At 34.5% G+C, this 9,939-nt stretch overlaps 1 protein-coding gene across 2 annotated transcripts in view; it reads right to left on the reverse strand.

Annotated features, from left to right (window-relative positions):
- The window catches only part of syndig1 (synapse differentiation inducing 1), a 59,513-nt gene extending 54,195 nt beyond the window's left edge, over positions 1 to 5,318 (reverse strand). The window contains exon 1 of one of the 2 annotated variants that reach the window (XM_079634235.1): positions 4,969 to 5,304. The gene's annotated coding sequence lies outside the window, so the exon portion shown is untranslated. Of the gene's footprint in view, positions 1 to 4,968 lie in introns of both variants that reach the window. The other variant, XM_079634234.1, reaches the window with a different exon arrangement.
- Positions 5,319 to 9,939: the final 4,621 nt, after the last annotated feature.

Genomic DNA, 9,939 nt, shown 5'->3' on the forward strand with positions numbered 1-9,939 from the left:
TACAGCCTTAAAGGGTTAGTTCACCAAAAGAAATGACACCCTCATGTTGTTCCAAAACCGTAAGACTTTCAGTTATCTTCGGGAACACAAATGAACAAACAAAGCATTCACTTCACTTCATAAAATTGAGGTTACATGGGATTACACTGGAGTCATGTGGATTACTTTAATGCTGTCTGGAGTTTGGAAATACGGGTTTGGAACATGAGGGTGAGTAATTAATGACAGAATTTTAATTTTTGGGTGAACTATCCCTTTAATACTATCAGGCACATAATTAGTGCTGCTGCCTCTAATGTACTGACACAGAGTTTGGTGTATTAATATCGATATTAAAGAGCAATGTAAACATTTTTTAGATAATTGGCGCCCTATAACTTTGCTTAATTCTGATTACAAATTATTAGCTGCAGTATATGCTAGGAGACTAAAACCCTGCTTAGAAGAAGTTATCTCAATCACTCAATCTGGCTTCATGAAAGGTCGACACATTTCAAATAATATTCGTCTTGTCTTAGATCTTTTAGATTACTCTGAGTTGGTTAATGATGATGCACTTATCCTGTTCTTAGATTTCTACAAGGCATTTGATACAGTAGAGCATACCTTTATGTATGATGCTTTAAGACGATTTGGCTTTGGTCCGAAATTTATGAAAACTGTACAGACCTTGTATAAAGACATCAATAGTAATGTATCCTTGTCTAGTGGGACATCACCACGGTTTTTCATTGAGAGAGGCATCAGGCAAGGCTGCCCTATATCTCCTTTTTTGTTTCTGTTGGTCGCAGAGCTTCTTAACCTTTATATAGTGAATTGTTCGAATATTGAAGGCATCCAGATAGCAGACCGCACTATTTTAACCAGTCAGCTGGCAGATGATACATGCATCTTCCTGAAGGATAAAAGACAAGTCCCCATTATACTAGAGGCATTAAAACTTTTTTCACATGCCTCTGGCCTTTCTGTTAATCAGAATAAATCTGAGATTATGACAATCCATCACTCTGATATCCCAGATATATGTGGAATTAAGGTAAAAGAAAAGGTTAGATACCTTGGCATTATAATCAATAAATGTCCACATGAAAGAGTTGAAAATAATTTCTCTACTTGTTTACATAAAGCAAAAATGGTTTTTAATTGCTGGTCTCAGAGAAACCTGTCTATCCATGGACGTGTTCTGCTTTCTAAGGCTGAGGGAATTTCGAGGCTGGTATATCCGGCTCTCTCTTTGTATGTTAACTCTAAAATGTGCACAGATATTGACAGGGCCATATTTAAGTTCATTTGGAAAAACAGGACTGAATATATAAAGCGAAAAACGATCATTAGAACTCTCTCAGAGGGTGGGCTTAATGTTCTTGATTTCAGTACACTTAATACCATTTTTAAAATTAACTGGTTAAAACATTGCTTGGCCCATAATAATTCTATATGGTTTTATATCCCCAATTTGTTTTTTGAAAAGTGTGGTGGGTTAAACTTTTTATTATCATGTGACTTCAAATGTAGTAAACTTCCCATCAAATTATCTAATTTTCACAAGCAATCACTAGATGCATGGAAAATTGCCTTTAAACACAATTTCTCCCCACACATGTATAATATGGAATAACCAACATGTATTATCTAAAAGGAAAAGTATATATAAAAAAGAATGGTTTGATAAGGGAATTATTTTTATTTCCGACTTATTAGATTGTAATGGTGAGATTTACACGTATCAACAATTTCTTGCTCTCTCAGGGATTGAATCTTCATGCAGAGATTACCATGTGGTTGTTAAAAACATCTCCATTAAATTGCTTCAGCTTGTGAAAGCGCATCTCAGCTACAACTCAGTGTTACGGCAGACCCCTAAACTTGTTATTGGAGGTGTTCATATTTTGGATAGGAAATGTAATAACTCTTACATCAGAAAGTGTCTTAATCAAGATATCAGCTGTTACCCAAAAGCAATTCTGAAATGGAAACAATTTTTTTCTTCTATACCTTCAACTGAGATAATCTGGTCAGCAAGTAATAATTTTTTACTGCCAAATAAGGTTAAGGAAAATCATTTTAAAATACTACACAGGTATTATCCGTGTAATATATTTCTTAGTAAGTTTAAAAAGGATCTCTCACCACAATGTTGTTTTTGTAATCTTGAATCTGAAACGCTTATACATTTATTTTGTGACTGTAAATACTGGAGCAGGTATCTATGATGGTTTTTGATACATTCTACAAAATAATCAAAATAGATGAGGCCATGATTTTCTTCTTGGACTGTAATACTGGCTCAGATATAATTGATAACACATTAAAGTTAATCATTCTTCTTGGGAAGTTTCATATACATAAAGCTAAAGTAATGTCTATAACACCCTCTTTTAATTTTTTCTGTAAAGATCTTAAAATATTCCATGACTCATTGAACTCAATTACTAGAAATAAGAAATGCATAAAAACATCTCTTTTGTTGAAAAAAATAATTTGTAGAATTTAATGTTTTACTCTGTATAAGGTAAGATCTGTTATACGTTTTCCCCAATATCTGTTTGTTTTATGTTTGATGTTAAATGTCATTGTAAACTTTCAAAGTTTAATAAAAAATAAAAATAAAAATAAAAATAAAAATAAAAAAAAAGAGCAATGTACGATTTTCGTACATTAAAGGCGATGCTTCGTATTAGCACTAATTAATGTGGCCGCCCACTCCCAGCAATATATTTCTGCTTCAAATGTCATGTGTAGTTCACAGTAAGTGGTGGTTCTCAACATAATTCACTTAGCGCTGTCAAAATTTACGCGTTAATGCACGCAATTAACTTTTTCAGTTTAACATGTTAAAAATATTTAAAACAATTAACGCAGCATCTGTTTTTTTCCCCGTCATCTTTTTGCTAATTAAGATCTTGCTCTTATTCATGCAAATGCTTTAAAATAATTTAAGCGTGGCACAAAAGAAAACGGCATGCAGTGCGGTACAGGCGCACATCTGTGAATCTCCTGTCTGTGGCTACGTTTACACGTGGACGGCTATGTTCATGAACGGACATTTCACACCTCTCCGTTTTCAAGAATAAAATTGTGCACACCTGTTAGTTTTCAGAAAGGTGTTTGTTTACACGAACCCGTGTATATGCCGTCAAGAGCATGCCAAACCTGTAGGTGGCAGTGTAACGAGAAGCTCAAGCCCACGTTAGCCAATCAGAATCCCGTTAATAGGACCCCCTTGAAAACGAGATGTTTCATCTCAAGGGGTTAATCCTCGCAATAAAGATATGTTAATAAATAAATAAATAAATAAATAGTCACATACTGTGACGTCGGCTGCCTAAAACTCTGTTTTTCTCAGTTCACATGCAAACGTGCAAACTAAAATCTCAGTTTTTTTAGAAAGAATCATTTTCAGAGGTGAATTCTCCGTTTGCGTGTAAATGACGGGCACAAACGAAGGGAAATGTCTCAGTTTTTCAAAATAACCATGTATGTGTAAACGGGGCCTGTGTGACACATAATTCGCACAGAACTCTGTGTGCGCACAGAAAGCCGCTTCAGACAACGCTTGAATGGACAAAAACACACAAAATCATGCCAAAACACCCGTTTTGTAGAGTATCCTCGAATGCAGAGTCTCAAATGAGTTAAATGAAGTCTTAAATGAACGTAGAGTTCGTGTCAGATCCGTGTCATGTGCGGTAAGTCTGAAAGTGACAGCAGCCTAATAAACCTGCTGCTGTTTGTCATTAAGGATAATCAAAGAATCAAAAAGAGAAAATCACTCACAGCTCTTGACTAAATAACATTTGTAGCTTTAATAAGGATGAATCTATATTTAATTCATAATTTATGCAGTGAATACTGTGAAGTGTTTGAAAACTTTATTCAATGTCTGTACCTGTTTGACCTACCTGACCTACTTGAAGCTGTTTACAAGTTACATGGGTTAGAAACAACGAAAACAATATTTTGTGCATTTTGACAGGGCAAGTGAAAATCTTAACTGGTCTGACAGTGCCAATAGAAAAAAAAATTGAGCCCTGATATATTGAAGGTCACAGATAAATGTGAGTTTATGTAAAGATTTTTTTTTTTACGTTTAATTAAATTAAAAGTTGCTGTATTTTTTTAAAGTCTAATAAATGTTAAAATTGATAGCTTTTAATTATACTATAATGATGAATGGTTATAATGGCAAAAATTGAGGCGGGGGGGGGGGTCTATTTAATAGAGAAGATATTGGAATCGGTGACATGGGCTTCTTTCATAAAAATATGCCTTTAAACAAATTTAAAATATAGGATAGGCTACTGTATTTATGTTGTTTCTACATTATTTGGAGATTAAATGTCAAATTATTAAAACTTTGATGTTAGGTGCGATTAATCGCGATTAACTAGGCTACAGAAAAAAATTTGATTAATTATTTTTTCAATCGATTGACAGCACTAAATTCACTGATTTGAACTCTTTCTCAAACATTTACAGTATTTCAATTTTTTTTATTAATAGCCTACAAAATCATGTTATCAGAACAAAACACGAATCCTAAGCAAATGTGCTTATTATGTGCACTGCAATTCTCAGCATTCAAAGCAAACAAAAACAGCTCTGCGTCCGGGATCTGTTCAAGAAGACCAATCCGACTGAGGCACAAAACAATGATTAGATGACTTGTAAATATGTCATAATAACTGACCACATAAATACAAGTTTAAATATTTAATGATCCTCCACTATTCTCTCATTATGATTATTGACTAGCAGATGAAAATATGTCTCTGCTACAGTCATTAATCAATCAACCTGCGCATCAAGTGATGTCTGGGTAAAATGCACCAGTGCAAGAATGAAGACAAACAACAGACTTGAGAAAGGTTTCTGTTGCCAGGCTTCAGAAAGCCTGTGATTCACTGATGTCATCTTGGTGCAATCATTCATTTGCTGTACAAGTTCGTGATCAGACTGGTAACTTACCTTCCAAGGTGAGCTGGTGTAGCAGTCAGTCAATGTTCATCTGAACGACGAATAATCTCTGGTCAAATGCTCGTGTCATATATCCTTTCACAATGTTATTTTTTGGAGCCGAGTGATAAATAAAAGTCCAACGTGTCCAGTTTTGTCCCCGCTTCGAGAAGTCGTCTATCAAGAATGTGAGGAGGACGGAGAAATCACCAGTAAAAACCTTTCATGCGGACTCGATGTCGATTATACTGCATCTTGCCAGCCGATTTAATACGACTGCGGTAAGACTAGTTAAAAAGCGAAACGACACGTTGAGACTGTTGATTTTCCAGCACTCTAGTGCACTTGCTTTCTCCTCATCTGCGGTCTTTATATGGATGAGCTCGAGTTCCCCTGGGTCCTAAAGATCGCACCGACAGGAGTCAGTGCAGAGACACCATTTGTTTTCATCATATATAGCCTATTTATTTGTTTAATTCAAACTAATAACTTTATTATTTTATTATTAATTCAAACTAATTTTAACATTTATATTATATGGTTATATTATGAACATAGTGACAGCTACATTTTGTTGTTATGGCCAGCAGATGAGTGACTATATATTCACAATGCAGCAAGTCTTTAAACTTTTGGCAACACTTTATTTTACAGTGTCCTCCTTACATCTACTTACCAAAGTTATAACAGTAACTTATGCATAATTACATGCAACTAACCCTCAACCTAACCTTAATCCTACCCTATCCCTATAGTAAGCCTGTAGTTATACTCAGTACTTATATAATTACACTGTAACAATGACACCTTAAAATAGTGTAACCAAACCATTTTATTAAAGTCCCTCTGAAATCAAAATTGAAGTCTTACTGTTCTCTATAAGCTAGTGAGCTCCAAAACAATGACAAAATTCACCTTTAGAAAATATAAGCATTCAAAACTTCTGCCAATATGGAGCAATGGTTTTGATGACATCACTCTGTACCTCAGCTTCTTATCAGATTTTCTGTCCAATCAAATGCTCTCTAGAATCTGAAGCCCCTCCCTCTACATTATAAATAGACGCTGAAGCTGTGGCTAAAATCGGTCATTTTTGTCACACATTTACTATTTTCTACATGGTGAATGGCACACAGTGCACTAGGGATAGGGAACGATTCAGACAGTGTAAATATGTTTTCCATTGGGGCGAATGAAGTCTGGTTTCACGTGTCATGTAAACTGCCGCAGCGTCACACAGTCTGCTCCCGTCCAGAGACAAGATACACAGAGCAGATCATATGATCGAGTCGGCGCAGACCACAAAATGTATCAGACCCATTTAAATTCTTCCCAGAATGCTATATTTTAAAGCAATATGGAGGAGATTTGGAGGATACTGCGGCTTTATCAAGTTCAACGGCTCTGGCCGAGCTGTGATATAAATGAAACGCTATTGGCTATTTAAAAAAAAGGGAGTAGCTGTTCCACATGTCCCGCCCTGTCTTCATGTTTCAATGGAAATTACGGCTGCATCTGAAAATGCAGCCTTTGGAGGACTCCATGTTAGCATCACCTCCTGATGGATGTTTGAAGGCAGCATAGATGTATCCTTCACTGCCTGTGATATCCCACAATCCTGTGCTTTCCATTCGGTGACAGTTGGGCTAGAAAAAGAAAGATGGCGTCTAAAAGTTGCGGTTGCTGGTCAGTTTGTGTATAAATGTACGTTTTTGACCAACGCTTTCAACTTCTAATGTCATTTCTAGCGAGAAATATATACTAGTAAATATTTACTATAGTTTTCACCAAAGCTCACTCTATTTTGCTGTATATCATTAACCGTTACGCTACCTCAGAAGTCTGAAATAAGTTTTGTGAAGTAGCCTACCTTCATGCGCAAACGCAGCCTGCAGAGTCTACGTCAACACATTGAATAATGCTGCGCGTTTCAAGGCACAGTGGGCCTTTCAATATGAAACGATATTTGATGCATGGTATTTTATTTTTTATTTTATTCATATTTATGTTATAATGAATATAATTCATTATAATTTCCCCTCTGGTGAAAATCAAGTTTTTTAATGTTGTTAAATCATGTGTCTATGTGTTGTTTTTAATGTGCAGTGTGTGATTTTTAGCGGCATCTATTGGTGAGGTTGCGAATTGCAACCAACAGAGGTTACGGTGGCCGACAGGAAAATATGTCGTCGTCTGAGACCGCAGAGAGCCAGTTAAGCAATGAAGTTTCTTTACAAAGATAATTCTAAGGTAATAAAAACATAACGGTTAATTGTGTAAGGTATTTATAAACCACTGTTTAGATTTATTTTCCCTTTAAATCTGTCCAGTTATTTGCTTTGTCGAGTTCTGTGCCTCAATCCTAAAAGGCTAAGACAAATGAAAATGTAATTGTTTAATGCTTTCTACATCAATGGTTAGCGTATTACGTGTTTAAACAACATTTTAATGTCAAAAACTTAGTATAATTTTAGTGCTTTTTGTTTTAAGAGTTGAGAATGAAAAGATACAGTATGTGTACTCCTGATTTCACATAGCCTACTGGGTTTCTAATAGTACTGTAAACTCTCCTCATATCCCTTTGAAACAAACATGCATTTTTATTTATAAAGCATAAATAGTCTAATATAAGGCCATAGGCTATCTTTGCAAAGTTTAGTCTATTTTATAAATATAAAATAGGTAACTGCTTTAATTGACATTAAATAGATTGCTGCAAAACAGAACTGGTCTGTATTAGCAATAGAAATAGATTGATTTTCTGAAGTGAAGGGTAATTGCTTGTGTAAAAATCACTGCACTGATGCTGGATCTTTTTTTAATCTTTTTCCAAATCCTTTGTAGGGACAATACATCAGTAATAAACACACATCTTATCAAACACAACTAATGAAAATTATTTTGAAGGAAAAGACTGAACAGTTGATTCAGCATAAAGTTGGTATTTAGATCCCCTGTAGAAAATAGTTTTGCAAAAAAATTTAAAGCAAACTAAATTTGAGATAAATACAGAGCTGAGGCTCCGAACTGTATAGCAGCAATTTTAGAAGCACAATATTAAGCAAGATAGGTTTTAACTCTTGAGTCTCCGACAGTTCATAAAACTGAACTGATCTGCTGTAAAATGGACCACTGCAGGTTTGGCGTTGTGTTGCCTAACTTTATTCACTGTCAGTTGCAACAGTGCCATCTAATGTTTAAAAATTAGAAGACAAATTGATATGTAGATGCAACTTAATGCAATATTAAAAACGCATTGTAGGGTGAATTCCATTAAAACATGTCCATATCACTGTTTAGGACTCTTTTTGGCATTGTGGCACTTGTGTGATGGTATGACTTTTCTTTTTTTTTTATTCAATGCCCTGAGAACAAGAGGTATTCCCATTATCACATTAACATTAGCTGCCATGAAATTAAATTAAAATTAAATAAACAAAAATAGAAATAAAATAGAGAAATTACATCCAGTGCTTTTAAAGCATTACATATTGTCAGTGCTTTTTAATTTGTTCCAAAAGATTTACAGATAATTGAAAGTCATTTTTAAAATGTGAAAAATTTGGTTTGCATTGAGCCCACTTCTTTTTATGTAAAATAAATAACTGTATAATATGTTGCTCTTTACATTCCAAAATTTCATTCTGAGTATAAAAAAGTACATCAAATACAAAAATGTATATCACACTTCAGTTTTCTACTAATAAAGGTTTCTAAATCTTTCCAAAATAATCTTGAGTATATACAGTGAAAAAAATAGATGCAAAATAGTTTATTTTTAGTTCAAAAAATTATATGAAATATTAAGCTTAAATCTTTCCAAAGCATGCTTAGCAGGAAGTAAATCTGTGAAGTATTTTGTAAGACACTTCCTTAATTTAGTTATAATCACACAATTTCCATGCTTTGACCCAAGATATGGTATTACCACATAAAAAAGACCAAAATAATCTTGCTGGAAAACACACAGAACAAAGAGCATTTCTTATATCCTTAATGCTACTTTTTTTTTTTTTAAACACTAACATTATCAATAAAAATGTTATCACAAAGATCATCCACGTTGACTTTAAGAGTAATATCACACTCTTTGTGTCACGATACGGTGGTTGGGGCGAGGACTTAAAAGCAGGTTAGGGTTAAACTTCTTTATTAAATAATAAAATAAAACAAACACAACAAAAACTACCCCGAGGGGGAAAAACAGAACCGAACAGACTTGACTTGACGCAGGGAAACCATGAAGGGACGTAACATACAAAGACATACCATGACAAACAATGACGATCCAGCACAGGACAGCAAACACAGGGAGACTAAATAGGGAGGCAAACACAGGAGGGTAACGAGGAGGACAGGTGGGACAAATAAACCAATAATCAGATAACAAGGGGGAGGGACCAGACAATGACCAGAGCACATGGCCCCAAAATAACAAAACACCCATGTGCACCACCAGACAGGACAGACATGTGACACTTTGGAATCGCATCAAGGACAATAGCAAACTCTCTTGTTTTAACTGGTAATTGACATTTTAAATTCAGTATGTGATAACAAATATCCATTGGAATTAAAAATGTGTCTTACTAATATAATATAATCCCATTCATTTAACCAAGTATGATAGTGATTTGTTTTATATTGCTAATAAACTAATTTCGATGCTAGTTGTCTGTGAAAACTGGCCAATTTAACAAGAATTTTGTCAACATAAAAATAACATTTCAATAAAAACTCTATGCCTCCAAGAGTATTAAATATATCATTAGGAAATACATTTCAAAGACTTTCTCTATTCTTCAAAAAACTCAATCAACCATTTAATTTTGTGACCATTTAATGTCATTAAGGTGTCACTAAGTGTACATAATCTAGATCTCAACTACCCCTTGCTCTTTGGTGTTACATATTACCTCCTTTTTAAAAAAAAATTGGCTTTTTTCTCTCCATATAAAGTCATAAAGTGTCTTATCTAAGTCC

This window comes from Phoxinus phoxinus (assembly GCF_949152265.1).
Source record: "Phoxinus phoxinus genome assembly, chromosome: 14".
In the NCBI taxonomy this organism is placed as follows: Eukaryota; Metazoa; Chordata; class Actinopteri; order Cypriniformes; family Leuciscidae; genus Phoxinus; species Phoxinus phoxinus.